The 16,780-nt window shown below is 42.6% G+C and overlaps 1 long non-coding RNA gene across 1 annotated transcript; it reads right to left on the bottom strand.

Moving 5' to 3' along the window:
• Nucleotides 1-12,214: 12,214 nt before the first annotated feature.
• LOC122213506 lies at nt 12,215-14,366 on the bottom strand. Its single transcript, XR_006199551.1, has 4 exons — nt 14,308-14,366; nt 13,570-13,663; nt 12,737-12,780; nt 12,215-12,366 (listed from the first exon to the last, which is right to left on the bottom strand). It is a non-coding gene; the product is annotated as an uncharacterized LOC122213506 (long non-coding RNA).
• Between the last annotated feature and the right edge of the window lie 2,414 nt (nt 14,367-16,780).

Raw genomic sequence — 16,780 nt, 5'->3', positions numbered from 1 at the left:
AGCACTTAACTTGTCTTCGAAATCACTGAAATTATACAATTTGTTTTTCATAGTGCGTACATGCATATGAATTTAATTCTTACCAGAGCAGTGGAAACACTTCACGAAACTAACCCCATTGTTTTTATTTCACTTCTTGAAGTGTGCGCATTCTACCGCACTCTGGAAGCAGATGGCTTCCATAACATGCTTACCTTGTGCTCAGTTTGAGTCTCGCTAAACTCCAACACATGCTGGGTCCGCTGGAATGCTGTGCCCGTGAGGCATTGCCAAAGCTGTATGTGAATAGGGGAGCAAGGAACGGGGGACACCCATGCTGTGCACGTCTCCTCCATTCACGTGCAGACTCCCTTGTCCCATTGCACCTCACAAGTTCAAGGATAAGAATTTTACGAATGTCAAGATGCTGATATCTGTGATTTAACCAAGCAAGGGACCCTTCCGAGCATGGGCCCTGCTTGACGACACAGGTCACTTGGCCACCGGGCTGACCTGACTTGGGGCGATGGTCCTGTGCTGAGAATGGGGGCTCATTTCGGCCGTAGACCTGCTCTTGGGTTTCAGTGTGTGCACAGCTGTCACTAGGGTAGGATGCCCAGCATCCCACAGGATAGTACTCTTCCCACCGGGCCAGAAAGGTTGGACAGCAGCAGAGGGAACCGAAGATGGTCTCTTGGGGTGTATGAAGAAAACAATTGAATTTATTTTTCTATGAACTTTTTAATGTCATTCTTTAAAAATTTCTGTGTCGTGTGTTTGTATTTTCAGAATGCACAAAAGATATCAACAGAGCATTATATGTAGATAATCTATAAATCTATATTGGTGTTTGTGCTAAAAAATGTTTTACTGAGAGGAATGCCTGAAAAACCAGTTAAAGGGCACCATCCCAGAAGATAGCATAAACAATGAGTCAAGGGGGAGAGTCTAGGGGCTGAGGAGAAGCCCATTTGATTATTTGGCAATGGCTTCCTAAAGTGGGTCAGTCCATACCCCCACCCCACCTTCCCACGGTAGGGGATGATAAGGCCCAGATGAGTTCCAGCCAGACAGGTGGGACCTGAGTTGGTGTGAGCCTCTTGACCTATAAGGGGAGAGTCCAAGTTGTATCTATGGAGGAGAGCCTAGCATGAAGCCAGGGGCATCACTGGCTCCTGTCAGATGTCCACAAATAAGAGAGACTGAAAATGTAAGTCAGAACAAGAGAAGCCAGGTCAGTAATAATAACTTACAGAGTTACATGACATTGAACTCACTATGAGGCAGCTCTTCTTCTTCCCATTTCGCAGATGACGGAATGGGCAGCCAGACAGTGAAGTGATTTGCTGAGGGTCACAGAGCTAGCGATGACCAGGTATGTCTCTTTCCCTGCCCACCTGTAGACTGCAGCAGGCTGAGCAGAAATACCTCCATGAGGCAGGAACTAATATTGTTACCATCCTCGTTTTATAGATGAGGAACCCGAGGTTCCGAAGAACGTGGCAGTGACCAGATCTTGTTCTGGACAAAGTTGGTCGTGTGGTCCATGGCGGGATCAGCTTGGGGCAAAGTCTGGATGCCAATTCCCATGGCTGAGATGATGGCCAACATCCTGTTCAGAGTGAGCTCAGTTGCCTCAAGGGTTGGAGGATTCTAAGGGAGGAAACAGTAACCCCTGGTTTTAGAAATGGGTGGACACAGTCTTCAGCCGCGGGACTAGAAATTATAAATTCCATTTACTTAATCTTTCAAAGCAAGCTCAAGGGCATTAAGAATCACTTTACAATGATCTCTTTGGTATTTACGATATCCCTAAAAGGTAACAAAGCTGCTTTATCTCATATTTACATCCAAGCAGAGCTAGGGAGCAGGGGACAAGGCCTTCCCACTGTGATTGAGAGAGATGCTGTCCGGGCTCCAAATCCCCCCGCCGGTCTGACACGAGGCTGCGTATAAGGCAGCTTCTCACTGTCCTTCCATTTCTTGTTTTACCTCATTTGGTTAAACCGCACAAGCTCAGTGCTTGGAACTTCCGTTTTCTTATCTTGAACATCATGTGCTGTTCCAGCTCCAGCCAGCCACCCAGGAAGGAAGCATCCTGTTCCTTTTAAACAGAGGGCCCGGCTGGCCACATGGCCATGCTGTTGACAAGCTCTGTAAGTAACATTATCTCCATTGCCTTGAAAAGATCTATCAGAACTGGAAAGCGCACAGAGTTGGAGTTTAATAGTTATTTCTGGTCTGCTTATCTCACAATCAAATATGAAAAAGAAAACCAGAGGCATGAGAGGGAGGGTAAGGACAAAGGGGGCAAAGAGACAGAGAGAGGGAGAGAGAGAAAGAGAGAAAGAGAGAGAGAGAGAAGAAAGAATCAAGCACGGGCCTCTTTTCTTATCCATTTTCAGTTTTCCTAACCCTAGTCCTGACTGAACAAATTAATACATCAGGTCTCTATCTATGGTCACACTTGTTGGGAACCTGAACCGTGTTGATATTTTATTGTGGTCAACTCGTTGTTCAAATTGTTCTTATATGCTGATCATTTTTAGTATTACTTGAAAATATGTTCTTTTTTTTCTCTTTTCATTTTTAACGTTGCTAACTTGGTTAAGTATTTTGTTAAATGTGGAGATGTTGCAGTACATGCCCTCCTTTGGGCTGGAAAAAAAAAAAAGGAAATTTTCATGGCAAGTTTTTAATCCTCTATTTTTATTTTCCTGAGGTTTCTGGTTTCTCAGAATCTATGCTTTAAACAAGCTACTTCCTTTTGATTTACACTGCAGAGAATTTTGAGAAGTTCTAAGTTAAATGGGTAAAAAGCATTTCAAGTGGTGCAAAAATAGTTAAAAATGTGACATGGAAAAATGCCTGAATCTATTTTACTTAAAAAGTTATGTCAGGAATTAAACTATGAATTGGGTAGAAAAGACTTCACGCCTGTTTCTTTCTACTGGAAGAAATTTTAAAGTATCCATTGAATTCTAGACGATGAGGGTCACGGGAAGTTCACAGGCGATCTAAAACAGCACGCGTGCCTACTCATTTTGGCATCTGAGTTATTTGCACAGGTACAGAGCATGATGTTTCAAATAACAGTTCTACTCAGAAAACTTGATTCTGTGCAACTGGAAAGCTGTCTAGCTTAGTTAGCTCTTCCTCAACCTGTTGGGCTCTATTCCTCTCCCCAACCTAGAGATGGGTTTATTTCTGCTGCTGACGTTCAGCACCTGCTTGCTTAGAATTCCTCTCTCTTTCTCTCCCTTGCTCTCCTATCCTGTCTCTTTGGTCTCCCGTGGCCAGTCTCTGAGATGGGGATGAATGTTCCAGCAAGAATAGTAGGTGGTACTTCCTGAGGGTTTTCCCGGAGGTTTTCGATTTACCTTGACCTAAGCTCTTCAGGTATACTATAGCATCGAATCTTCACAAGCATCATCTTGTGAAGTAGTTCGGTGAATACCCCCATTTCAAGGTTGGGAAAACTGAGACACAGAAGATATCAACCGGTGAAAGGTGTGGCAGGATTTCAGCCTGGGTGGTCTCCTTCCGAAGCACGTGCTCATGACCAAATATTACACCCACCCTGGTCCCCTGGCATGAAAAGAGAAGGGAATATAATTGTTGAGGGGGGGGAGTAATGAAGGAGGGCACAATGAAGGCTTGTGGGCTGGAAATGATCTGTTTCTTGATCCAGATGCTGGATTTGTCGAACAGAATATTTATGCACTTTTATGTGTATGCATTACACTTCTCTTGTATAAAATAGAAAAGAGGAAATGGACACGAAGAATTAAGGTATATGTATATCACCAATGGCAAATTGAATGCAGACCTTGCCACTAGGTAACTTTGGAGTAATGACTTGATCTCTGTCTGGGTCTCAGTTTACTCATTTGCAAAATGGGATAGATCATTCCTAATTCACAGGGTAGGATGAAATGGTGTCCTTTCTATACCGATTCAGCAGTGAAGGTAATCATGGTGTCCCAGCTGGTTCAGAGAAGGGAACATTGGGCTTCACAGCTAGTAACTAGGGTCCTTCTTCCCAAATAAATAAAGTATAGGAACTCAAAATCCAGATCAGGCGTGTTTCTTCTCCAGGTAAAGAGCTCTTCTTTTCACAACAAATTGTATGACCAGATCCAAGGTCAGCCAGCCTGACACTAATAAATTCACTGGCTACCCCTGTTCAGGAGGTGCAGACTTTGGAAAGCATACATTTTCCTGTCTATGGTGTAAATCTTGTGTTCCAGAAGTAAACAGCTCAAATGAAAATGAATAGATCTATGTTATTTCCTAGCATTTGCGACAAAGGCCAAATTCCAAGGAGAAGTAAGCGAGGAAAGAAAACAGTTAAATTTCTTGGGCAATATGACTGTTCCTGTATCTGCCCATCGGCTTGATGTGTTTCAAACCTGTGATATCTGAGATCTTTGTTTCCTGCTTTTGTATTCTCCATCACATGGAGCTAGCCTGCAAGCACTTCTGAGATGCCCACTGTGTATACCCTTCACCGTGCCCTTCCACGCCCGACGTCCTGCCCATTCTCATTTCACCAACGGTCAGCACTGCTTGCCACAATCCTGTCAAAGCAGACAAATTAAACATGCCAGGTGACATATGGAAGAAAAGACTTTCTGATTTACTATGGAACTGTTTATGGATAAGAGTTATTTCTCTTGGCCTGGTACCTGTTCTCAAGGCTTGATCACATTTCAAGGCACTGCTGCCATTTACTCGAATTATTCCGGGTCCTCAGATGTTTGCGTGCACATGGCTGTCTGGGTGCGTGCGCATCTGAACATGGTCCAAATCCTGCAGCGAGGTTGTTGATTGCAAAGTGCAAATGAAGGGAAATTTAAGTCTTCCTCCAGTCCTCACTTCCCCCACGTGGTGATTTTAAGCATCGGGAGGGCTGCCTCGGTAGGGAAAAGGACTTAGGGTCACATCTCAATGAAAAAATAAATAAATCTTTAATTTAGCGTGGACAAGTTTGAGAACATTGTATTTGTTTGGAGATGCGTAGAGAAAGCTCTGTTTCCTCCCCCGATTTTTGTTTGCAAATAGGATGCTGTCGTGTCTATTTCTTGTGGTGTCGTTCTTTATAAGAAAGAAAACCCTAGCGGTATGGGAAGGTCAGAGTGGGGGTGATCGTTCTCCCTCTAGCTTTTCAGATGTCACAACCAGATGAAAGATAATTTAAGAAGCCCAGCACTGGGTGATGGGTCTTGCAGAACTGCTTGCCTGTTGGACCTGGAAGAAAGCTTATCCCCAGCAAGGTAATTTACGACAGAAGACAAGCTCAGCTCCCTGCAGGCAGCACCACCAAAGTCCTCTGAAAAACTCCTGCTTTATTGGAGAGAGCTGTAAGGCTGAAGACAGGATGACTTATGGCTTTCCAGTGGCTTTCCCCTTTCTCCTCTTCCTTGTTGTGATTGTTATTTATTATTTGTGGGCAGGGATGAGAGGGTTCACTTTGCCAACTTTTGAACCCTCTCTAAATTCATGGCTTTGAGTTTTGAACCGTCCCTGAACCTTCCTGCATTTGAGTTCCCTGCATTCTGCAGCTTCCTGATGTGGACAGAGAAAGACCCTAGAAGGGTTTATTTTAAAAGGTGGAAACAATTCCTTAAACATCAAATAGCTCTTTTTTTTTTTAAAGCAGCCCATTTTGATGAGTCAAGTGTAAATGAATTGAAAGCATATGCTCCAGATCTTCCCCCACTTTATGCAGCAAGTTCATGGCTGAATTGCTAATAGGGCTTCACTGGATTCAGAGTTGAGATGAAATAACCGGGCAGGGGATGGGCCCAGACACATGAGTTCTCGTGGTTTCTACTGCTTTGTTTCTTATTTAATATAAAGTGGGCTCTAGTTGAGCTCTGAAAGCTGGAGAGAAGGGGAGGAGACATTTATAAGTAGCATTTTGCCAAGTAAGAGATCTGTATTAGGAAATAGTGCATTTTGGCGAAGGATTTAAATTCTTGGTTTAATGACTGTAACATTAGGAGGCAGAAAGAACTTTGAAACCCGGGCCGTCTAACTCTCCACTCGGTTGAAGCCCTTCTCATCACCTTCACGCCTGCAGCTAACTTGGCGCTTCCTTCCCACCCTTCAAGTCCTGTCCTTAAGAACCCTGAGAGGTTATTTGGGTCTAGTGCTTTCTATGGCCAATTGCCTTCAATGTGTCTTTTTGAAAATGTGCCCTGCAAATGCTGACAGCTCTAGCAAGGCAGCCTGGGGTAACGTGGAGGACAGCCTAAGAAATCCTGCTCCTCCTGTGGTCCCCGTGTTCAGGGGTGCCCAATGCCAGCCTCACACTGGCGTGGCGGCATAGCTTTTGGGAATCAGGGAGTAAGAAATGTGTGCCAAATGCATATCCTGGCACCTGGACAACAAATGCTCATCGGATGCCTACAGGATGACTCCCTATAACGTGTGTTCGGGACAGAGGGCCCCGAGGCCCCAAACCAGACAGAGCCACACAGGGCATGTTGACTTTTGCCGCTCACATTCTCCATACGTGCTTGGGAAAAACACTTGCCACGTTCTATGTGTCGGCTGCGTTTCCCCACCTGGCAGAGACGGGCTCGCCTTTGGCCACCCACGTTGCAGGGTGGATGTGGAGTGAACGAGAAGTCCCACAGAGAGCTTAGGGATCCCTGGTTTAAAGTCAAGCACCCATACAAAGTACCAGGCACTAGTAAAGCCTACTTTTGGCATCAGAGCTGGACGCTCAGGGGAAAAGTGGGTACGTTTTGCATGCCGTTAGCAAGCAGCTCAAAACATGCTTTCTAACTTCTTTGTGGAGAGGAAAACACAGTTGTTACAAGTTACTCTGTGATGACAGAACACGCTGAAAAGGAACCGCTAAGAAAACCCGTTCGTCCCGCCTGGGCCCTGGGTCCCGTGGCCAGCTGGGATTATCTAAAGTGGGCGTCCTTAGAGAAAGCAGGAATTCTCTTCCACCACAGTCTGTTGAAACCTCCCCATTCAACTGTTTTAAAAGCTGCAGAGAATTAAAAATAGAAGCTTTTTGGAAGGAGGAGGGGGTCCTATGGGGGCACTTTGTTTGCTTTGGTTTCTATCTCTCTCCCTGGAATGCACTGGAAACCTGGAGGAGCCAGCACTCCAAGAAGGCTCTGCAGAGAAACGAAACCCCCTCATGCCGGGATGAAGGGTGAGGAGCCCTTTCTGGGTTCTGGTTTTATCATCATTTCTGTTTAGAGTAGGAAAGCAATAGCCCCCTTCTTAAATTCAGCTCATGTCTCTTCTGAACGGTGCTCCTCCTTATTCAAACATTATATGGCCTAGAGCTTCAATAGGTCACTATTAAACAGCTAATGGTAAATACAGACAAACACTGCCAGTTGAATGGATGACTGTCCCCCAGGTGGTAAAAGTGCCATTCACGCATAGGATGTGATGATTACAAATGGCAGCCACCACAGTCAAAATAGTTGATTGGGTGGGTGTGGGGGGTGCACAGAAGGACTTGCGTTTCGAGGAGGGGCATTGTATGAGAGGAGGGGGAGGGGATTGAAAGGCAATCTGTAGGCAACTGGGCACTGATTTTAGTCCCTGGGGTCCTAAGAAAATGGGAAGAAGGTCTTAGGTTTTGGGTTTTAGGGTAGCCTTTGTCTTTTCTCTCTCTCCCTGTTTCTCCCCCTCTCTGTCTCTGTTTCTGCCTCTCTCTCTCTCTCTCTCTCTCTTTCTCTTACACACACACACACACACACACACACAGCGCTATGGCTTATTCTCCTGGCTCAAGTTATATAAAACACCAGAACTATACTAGGAAAGAAGAATTCCAAGTGTTACTCCAGAACAATCTGAAATAAAGTTTTTTTATGAGGGATCCCAGTGGGTTGTCTGACCCCCGGACTTTCATTCTTTTCTCAGAAACCCCTGTGGGGAGAAGTCCCAATAAAAAGCAGTAAATAAATATAGCGATTTGGAACATGTTGGTTTAAAGAGGGAGGTTCCCCACACCAGCCCCGCTGTGGCCCCACAGAGAAGTAGGGGCTCACTTCTATTTCCTTCTTGCTCCCACCCACCTGGCACGGATGCAGTTCTGGGGAGGTGGTGGGCGTGCTGTGGAGATGGGCCTTTCCCCCTTCCAGAGGAAGAACTCTGAATGGGATCTGTTTGTGCCCAGTTAAGTTCTATACAATATACGAGATGCTGAGGTGGATATACCTTAGTGACTCCCTTGCAAAGAAGAAAAATGTCTCCTGTCTTTCTTCAGTGGAAGAGGGATTATGAGAAATGTCCCTCCTCTCTTTGTCTCACAAGGGTGATATGAAAATAAAAAAGTTAATGTTTTTGACGGGCGCTGTCTCACTCAGGTGACAAGCAAAGCAGTATTATGTTTATTATTATGGTTATCGCCGTGTCCCCGAGTACACGTTGCTCTCTCTCTCTCTCTCTCTCTCACATCACAAGGGTGAGTATGGTCTCCCTGGGAAAAGACAACAGTACAGACTGCTAATGAGAAAATTCATGGGGCCACACCAGACAGCTACTTCAAATTACAGTTTCCCTGGGCACTGATCACGCTTCGTTCCAAAACGAGGAAATCTGGGAACCCGGCTACCTTGAAAATAATGATATGGACGCAGAAAGGGCTGAGACAGAGCTAAGTGTTTTAATTACTATTTTGAAAAATGCAAAACCTAGCCAGCTCATGAATGTTTGATTTATACAGACCTGCGCTGTCTGGTCACCACTGGCACATGTAGCTAGTAAAACATTTGAAATGTGGCTAGTTTGAATTAAGATGTGTTAGGGGTGCCTGGGTGGCTCAGTCGGTTAAGCGGCCGACTTCGGCTCAGGTCATGATCTCGCGGTCCGTGAGTTCGAGCACCGCGTAGGGCTCTGTGCTGACAGCTCAGAGCCTGGAGCCTGTTTCAGATTCTGTGTCTCCCTCTCTCTGACCCTCCCCCGTTCAGGCTTTGTCTCTCTCTGTCTCAAAAATAAATAAAACGTTAAAAAAAATTGAATTAAGATGTGTTATAAGGGTAAAATATACACTGGCTTTTGAAGGCTTGTAACCAAAAAAAAAAAAAAAGAATGTAAATTACCTTATTAATTCTTTTATATGTTATATGTTGAAGTGAAATGATTGCATACATTTATTAATCATTTTACTAAAATTAATTGTAATTATTTCTTTTTCTTTTTCTTCTCTAAATTTAGTGTATGGTGGCCCTCCCCTGTAGTGGCTACCAGGAAATTTAAAATGACATGCGTGAGTGAATTTGTGGCTTGCATTATATTTCTGTTGGGAAACCCTAGTATGGACTTTATTAATAGACAGTGGGGGGGGGGGGCTGCTATCTGGAATTCGGTATTTCTTCCCCAATTCACAGTATCAGGATATGATTGACCTGAAAGGACTCTGTGGTGATACACAGGGTCAGGAAAAATTGAGAAACACTTCGTGATAGATGGAAGAGAAGTTACTGAGTGTGATGCATTCGTGTAGTTATCTCCACTTTTCATTGTTTATCCAGCTGTTTTATAATTCTGCAAGTTGTAGAAAGCTGATAATAATGAAAATAATTCTTATCTATAGAAATGCAAATTACTTGTGTCTAGTAGAATGTAATTGATCATTGCTCTCTGGATAGACCCTTTTGCCCTTCTATGCAAATTCATCTCAGCATTCCTTAGTGCCCATACATGTGCAATTCCTTGAATTTTGACCCAGTGGCAACATCTTACTTGTTTCCTCACGAATTAATGAGTTAAAAAAAAAAATCTTTGACACAAGTTCATTTTGTATTCGTATGAGAGTCATGATTTTATCTTTTAAAATAATCCTAGAGGATTTAGGAATTCATAGCCATCGAGATTAACACTATGTCTTTCCCTCCTCCCTTAACCCCTAGCCACTCCCATGTCCCCCATGGTGGGATTACTGAAGCCCCGAGATGGGATAGACAATGAGTTTTCCTATAGAAAGTGTTTTACCTGACGGCTGCATAAACTCTATTCGTACATAAAGCAGGCTAAATTGTGGGTTATTCTGAATTTTGTGAGCCAGACAGGGAATCCTTCCAAATAATGAAAGAGTTCCAAATAATGCTTAGTTCCAAATAATGAAAGAGAAACGTAGCATACAGCATATGGGTAGGGGGTACACTGTCCTTCCTACCTCTTTTTTTTTTTTTTACCTTATTGTCATTTTTTCAACAAGAACTGGTTTCCTTCAAAGCAGGGTATGACAAGATGACTCAGGCACATCAGTGTTTATTTCACATGCCCATTTATTTCTGTGAATAGAATTGACTTTAACAAACATGAGCAAACTAAAAATATAAAATAGGTGATTTCTCACACTTCTTTCTACAAAATTTGCAAATACTACACTTAGAATATATATATTTTGTTTCTTTTCCTTATTTTTTTTAAAGAAGTGGGCTTTTATTAGCCGAAAGATCATTAAATGTTGTGGGAATTGGCCTCCAGCATTTTAAGTTTTTACAGAACACGTGAAAGTTTACTGGTCTTTCACCAGTGGAGACGCATGATTTTTATACATCTGTAATTCTGAAAGGGAAACACTCTCCCTACAAATGCAGAGCAGTCCACTTATAAATTTTATGTTTGTGGGCTATTTTCTTATATAAAGCAGCCACCTTGGAGACTCCATTTAAAGTACAATTAAACAATATTCTCACCTATATAATCTGCCCATATGTAATTATTTTCTTTTTTGGTTCTTTGGTAAATAACACAGGAGGCTTTGTGGCATGAGTAAATCCCTTGACCCGGGTATTTTCAATACTATAACTTGGTGAAAATGAAAACCAAAATATGCTTTTTTATAATTTTTGGTTGTTTGAAATTAATTTTTGATGTTTAAATTGGCCATGTGATGCTTTGATTTTATTATTCTAAGAAATACTTTTAAAAATTATTGACAAAGAAGAGTATGAATTGATGCAACTATTTACTTGAGAAAGACAACATCTTTCAAAACGTTGATGTGTTTAAATGAAAACCTTTGCTAAAATTTAAAAGGTCTTTATGTGCTTTGACATAGGTTATAAAAGTTTTGATATATCTTAACTCTTGGTAAAATGGGTAAGAGATGCTAGCATATTACAGCTCCCATCATTCTTCAAAAATATGAGGACACTATACTTAAAAATAAAACCTAGGTTTCATTTGCATGGAAAATTTGTTTCTTATGGAAGAGATTTAGTCCTAACTCATTTTCTGCAAAGAGGAATTACTATATGCTCTACTTCTTTTCTTTATCTGGTGTTTCTCTCACTGGGATGGTTCTCTAGGTTGGTTTTACTTGTTTCTTCTCTCAGAAAGATCGTTACAGCAGTGACCAACAGTAAAATAAACAGATAGATAGATGCAAAGATATAGGTCCCTTCTGGAAAACGAAGAATTGGAGAATCATTGGGGAATAGCTTTATTTTTTATTAACCTGATTACATTTAAAAAGTTAACAGAAGGGTGATGTCTTTGTCATCTGCTGTGTATTCAGGGCTAAAAAAGCTTTGGAAAAAATAATTACTATTTATCACATATGACTATACTAATGATCAATACTATTGATTACATAAATAATATCAGGAGATACAGAAGTACTTCAGTTATTTGTAATATGAAGTTCAGGCAATCCATGAAGTGCCTTTAGTTGTTGGGCAAAGTTTTGTATTTGCTTTTATCTTAGAAGACAGATCTTTATCAAAATTTCAAAAGTATCCCTGACCATCCCCCTTCCGAAAAACTTCAGAAGACTTAGCTAGAAGGATTATAACAGCAACTGCTTGTCTCTATAACATCCAGACGAGAATGAAAACTTTTAAGATCATCTCATCACTCTATCCATACGCTTCCCAACTCAATCCAGAGATTGTAATGTGCATACTGATTTTTGGCAGTGTGTAACATTAAAAAGATACAGTCCTTTAAATAACGGGCCATCTCAGGCTCCTTTTCTCCAAACTCAGGGATCCTTTCTGTTGAGCATCATACCTGCTCATCTCCTGTCCCCAGTCTTTCCTACCTTCTCCGTGTGAATTAACCAAAGAAAACCTTGTGGTGCACCTGACCTACAGAGGTGTGGATAATTCTGACATGGGTAAGCAATGCAGTACTGTGATCAGTATGTGTTCATACAATAGGTCCGTGTCAGGAATAAGTTATTAAAGGAACAGTGTGTTGTTGATAAGGGGTTTTATTAATTTAGAAACTCAGGACTCCAGTATTTTTTACAATAACGTGAGCAAGAAAGTGATGAATCATTTACAATCAACCATGACGAAACTGATATTGTCAAAGCCTATTTTTGCTGGTACTGTTCCAGAAGTTTATCCACAATTGACGCCAATTTCTCCTTCTTCAAAGTTTCCCTGTATCCTGAAATAGAGGCATAGTTTAACCTGAAGGAGAGCAGAAGTTGAAGGAAATTGCAAAGTAACATTTGAATAATGAACATCTTGCCAGGAAAATGTGTCTGATCTCCAAGGAAAGGGCGTTGGAAGAGATGCAAGATGGCGGGGGTGGGGGGTGGATTTTCTCTGACACAATTTTGAGTTCTTTGACAGCAATATCTTTCTGTCTACGAAGCATATAGAAGTACGTTCAAGAAGCCAGGAAGTCCTAGAGACATGATCGGAAAGAAAACTGCAGACAAGGAAGTTGTTCAAACTAGCTCACTTCTCGTCTCGGTGTTTTCAGAGTTTTCCCCTCATCCCACACTAATGACAGGCCCTTAGGAAAGACAAACCTTTTCCAGATGCTTCGGTGAATTTACTGCCTTTTTTTTTCCTCCTACAGACAATAATAAATAACTTTCAATTAGGACTTTACATTTAAAAAGCATTTCATTTTCACAATAATCCTTTAAAGTTGTCGTAATAATTACTATTGTTATTATGCTGATTTTTATAAATAAGAATACACAAGTTCAGACTCTTTTTGAATCATCCAAGTAATAGGTGGAGAGGCAGGAATTTTTAAATACAAACCATCCAACTTCAAATTCCCTGCTTTTCTCCCTCCTTTTGGAATGACGCTGGGGGTAGAATTAGATATTAATCTTTCAATAATTATGTTTGCTTTTTTGAGTAAGAACTTAAAGAAATGTAATATGCCATTTAAAATACTCTTACATTTATAGACTTATACATTATTTACACTGTTTTGAAATATTTAAGAGGGGAGGAAGTATAATTCTTCACGATAAAAATAAACTACCATCATCGGGGTAGGAGTTGGTACCAACCAAAACATTGGAAGCAATGTATGGACTGCTTCCATACATTGCTGGGGGCACTTATGAAACTTTGGCGATTAGAAGTGGAACCAGCATCATGAGGACTTCTCTGTGAGTCTCCAGCGTCCCTCCAGGGGGCACTGGGGCCCTCCCCTTTTTTTCTCTCATTTGGTTCCACTCCACCCCCCCCCCCCAGCCCATGATTGGCTATTCTATCTACAGCAAATCAAAAGAGAATGTCAGTTATCTCCCCACCATGCTGTACACTTGCTTCAGATGGCCTCACGAGATTAACTTTCAGCTAAATTCAAAGATGAAAATCAGAAAACAAAAACAAAACAAACCTTTGCAACCATCTTTATCTCAAGGACTGGGCTCCCTTTCCAACACAGAATGGCTTCTCACAGATACGGAGTTATTCTTCAACAACAGATGGGTCTGTAAGTGAAAAGAGACCTACTCATTTGTCTGGTGGCATGTGGACTTCTTCAAATGCACATGTGGCTCTGATTGCCATGGAGGGACCACACGACATTAATGCAATTTCCTCTTTAATGTGCTGCCTCTCTATCAGCCCTGATGTTCAGGCATCCACATTTAAGACAGAGGCCTCCATCAGACCAGCAGGAGTGCCGCAGAGCTTTGTGGAGCTTCGCCAAAGCAACAGGCCAGCATTTGGGAGAGGCTAGTGATGATGTGATTTCAATTTCATGCCATCTGTCCCCAGATTTCTTTTACTATGGGGCTGGTCACTGGCTTTGAAGAACAGTCAGAAGGCCAGGGCTCTGGGATGCTCTGTACGGACTTGAAAGGACAGGAGCCCCTGGGAGCCCCATGGCTGGTTGTTGCCGTGGGGAAGTGGGCAGAGACTGTCAGCTCCCATTAAGAGATGTACTTGGACATCCTAACGAAAGCAACGTCAACCTTCAACAGCTGGCAGTGTGAGAGGCTGGGCAGGAGATGTCACATTGCTTCCCTGGTGACAGAGAGAACACAGGCAACCAAGGAAGGAGGGGTAAAAGACTGGCTGGTGTTCTTCTCATCAGGGAATGTTCTTTCTTCTTGGGAGAATAAAGCCTTACCACCTATTGTCCAAATGGAACCCCTCCAAGCTCCTTCTGCAGCAAGATCTCACCATTCCAATAAGAACCTAGACCAGAAACCAAAAACAAGAAAAAAAAATGGCTTTTTTTTGGCCAATGAGTCGGAGTTGTTTTTTTTTTTTTTAATGGTGGATTATTTTGCACAAGCCCTTGAATGATTATTTTCTTTGCTCCCAGGCAATCCGGATTAATCGATACAATAAAGGTCTGGAAGCCCTAAAATGTTGCTTTAATTCCCAACTCTGACACAAAAGAAGCGAAATGACTTGTAGGAGAATATGTTGGAAGATCAACAATTTCCCTATCCGCAAAATAGTGTTGGAGTGCCGCTGGGACGCTGTGCGGCATTCAAAAAAATTGTGTTCCAAATGCTAATTATTCACCAGTTGGCGTTCCAGTTCGCGTCTCTTGACATCAGTAAGTTGATTGCTAACAGGATGATGACACTGGTTTCACTTTTAAATGTGGGTTTCAAAAGTAGACATTTTCAGAGTCGCCAAAGAAACAGAATGGAGACAAAACTGTAGGCAAGAATCTAGATGTCAACTCATTCATTTTGCAATGAGGAAAGCAGGGCCCAGAGAGGTTAGCGCCCTGGTCAAGGCCACAGGGAAGGTCAGTGACACGCCAGGACAAGAATGCTGGGCTTGACTTTGATCAGTACCACATTCTGTAAAGCGTCTGGCTTTCTATAGGCCTGCTTCCTGTGATGGTCCCTGGGAAGGGATTTCTCATGACATGGGTCTTCCCCGGCTCTACATGGGTGACTTGGGGGCAACGCACAAAGGCACGCTTTGCCATAGCGCCTTCCCCATCACGTACACAGCTCATTCGTCGATGACAGAATCGCCCGCGTCTCCTATCAGTCGCTGAAGTCTTGGAGGCATGAAAATAAACACAGCCTGACAACTCTGTTCCCGTGTTATGACCTGTTCACCTCCCTGCCACTTCCAACTTCGCTTCTCCCTGAGTAGCCTCCACGTTATTTAAGTCAGCAGGACTTCCAGACATCAGGCAGCGGGCGCAGAGGCTGCGAGAAGGAGTGGCTGTGAGGCCGCCGTGCGTGGGTCTGAGCTCTTTAAACTCCAGGTTATGACTGCCTCGGGAGGGGCCGAGGCCGCTCTGAAGGTGGCTTTTCGTCTCAAAATTTTCAAATTTCTTTCCTTTTTCTTAACCACATCATGTCCTGGAATTGCTAAGGTTCTCGCTCCGGTAGAAAAAATTTTAAAGTATACTCAGGAGCCTCCTTTATTCTGGAATGTGCCAACGGGCAGCTTTAACAAAAGCCTAGATAGCCCCTTAAAAAAATAGAAAATAAATGCAACTTACACTTTACTGTGAATGACACTAACAGTCCTACCTCAGACTCATTGAAAAATGCCCAATTTGTACATGGACATTCATGGCTGCATTTTTTCACAGTGGCCTGAAAAGAGATGTAACCCAAATAAATGTGTCAACTCACATCTGGGTGAACAAAAATGTGGTATATCTACACAATGGAATACTATTCAGCAGTCAAAGCAAAACACCGACACATTTTCCAATATGGATGACCCTCAAAAAGTTATACCAAGTGAGAGAAGCCAGACCAAACCCCCTCCCAACTCCCATATTATATGATTCCATTTATATGAAGCATCCAGAAAAAGATAAATCTACAGAAACAGAAAGTATTTTAGCGATTGCTAAAGACTGGAAGAGAGAATGAGGAATGACTGCAGTTGGACACAGGTTTCTTCAGGGATGATGGAATTGTTTTAAAACGAGGTGATGGTGATGTTTGCACAGCTCTGAAAATTTACTAATCATTGAATCATCTACTCTGAATGAGTGAGTTCTCTGGTGTGGAAATTATACCTCAATAAAGCCGTTAAAACGAACAACCCCACAACCAACGTCCCGGCTCTTAGTATGAGAGGACGTTTCTGGAGGGGAGTGATGGTTGGTGCAGTTGGGATATGGGACTGATTCAGCATTAGGGTTTCCTAGCCCAAAGTCTCCCTCACGGAGAGCCAGCGACCTTCGAGTCCTTCAGGAGCCCTTGACATGATGCAACAATTTACAAAATCAACTGTCTGCCCTTGTGAAGTGAAGTCTGACAAAAGCCTCGGTTCAGGGACGCGTGCATTCAAAGGAGAAAGCCCATGGCAGCAGCAACAATTTTAGCTCTGCAATTAAGACACTTAAAGTGTTTGGGGCTGACAAGGAATTAAAGTAAATGTTGATTCAGTTGTAAAGTTTTCAAAGATGTAGCCTTGCAAAAGGGTCTTGCACAACTGCTGGGTTTTGTTTATTTGTGCATTGTTATTGTCTTTAAAATATTCTCCACCCCCCCCCCCCCCCAGAAAATTTCTAAGCAGCACTGGGACCCTTAGCAGGGGAGACTGGAAACAGGTCTGAATAATGCATTCAAGATAATTTCGAAAAATCACCCTTTAACGAGTACCAT

Source organism: Panthera leo, chromosome A2, assembly GCF_018350215.1.
Source record: "Panthera leo isolate Ple1 chromosome A2, P.leo_Ple1_pat1.1, whole genome shotgun sequence".
Classification (NCBI taxonomy): Eukaryota; Metazoa; Chordata; class Mammalia; order Carnivora; family Felidae; genus Panthera; species Panthera leo.
This window is presented reverse-complemented; position numbering and strand designations above follow the sequence as displayed.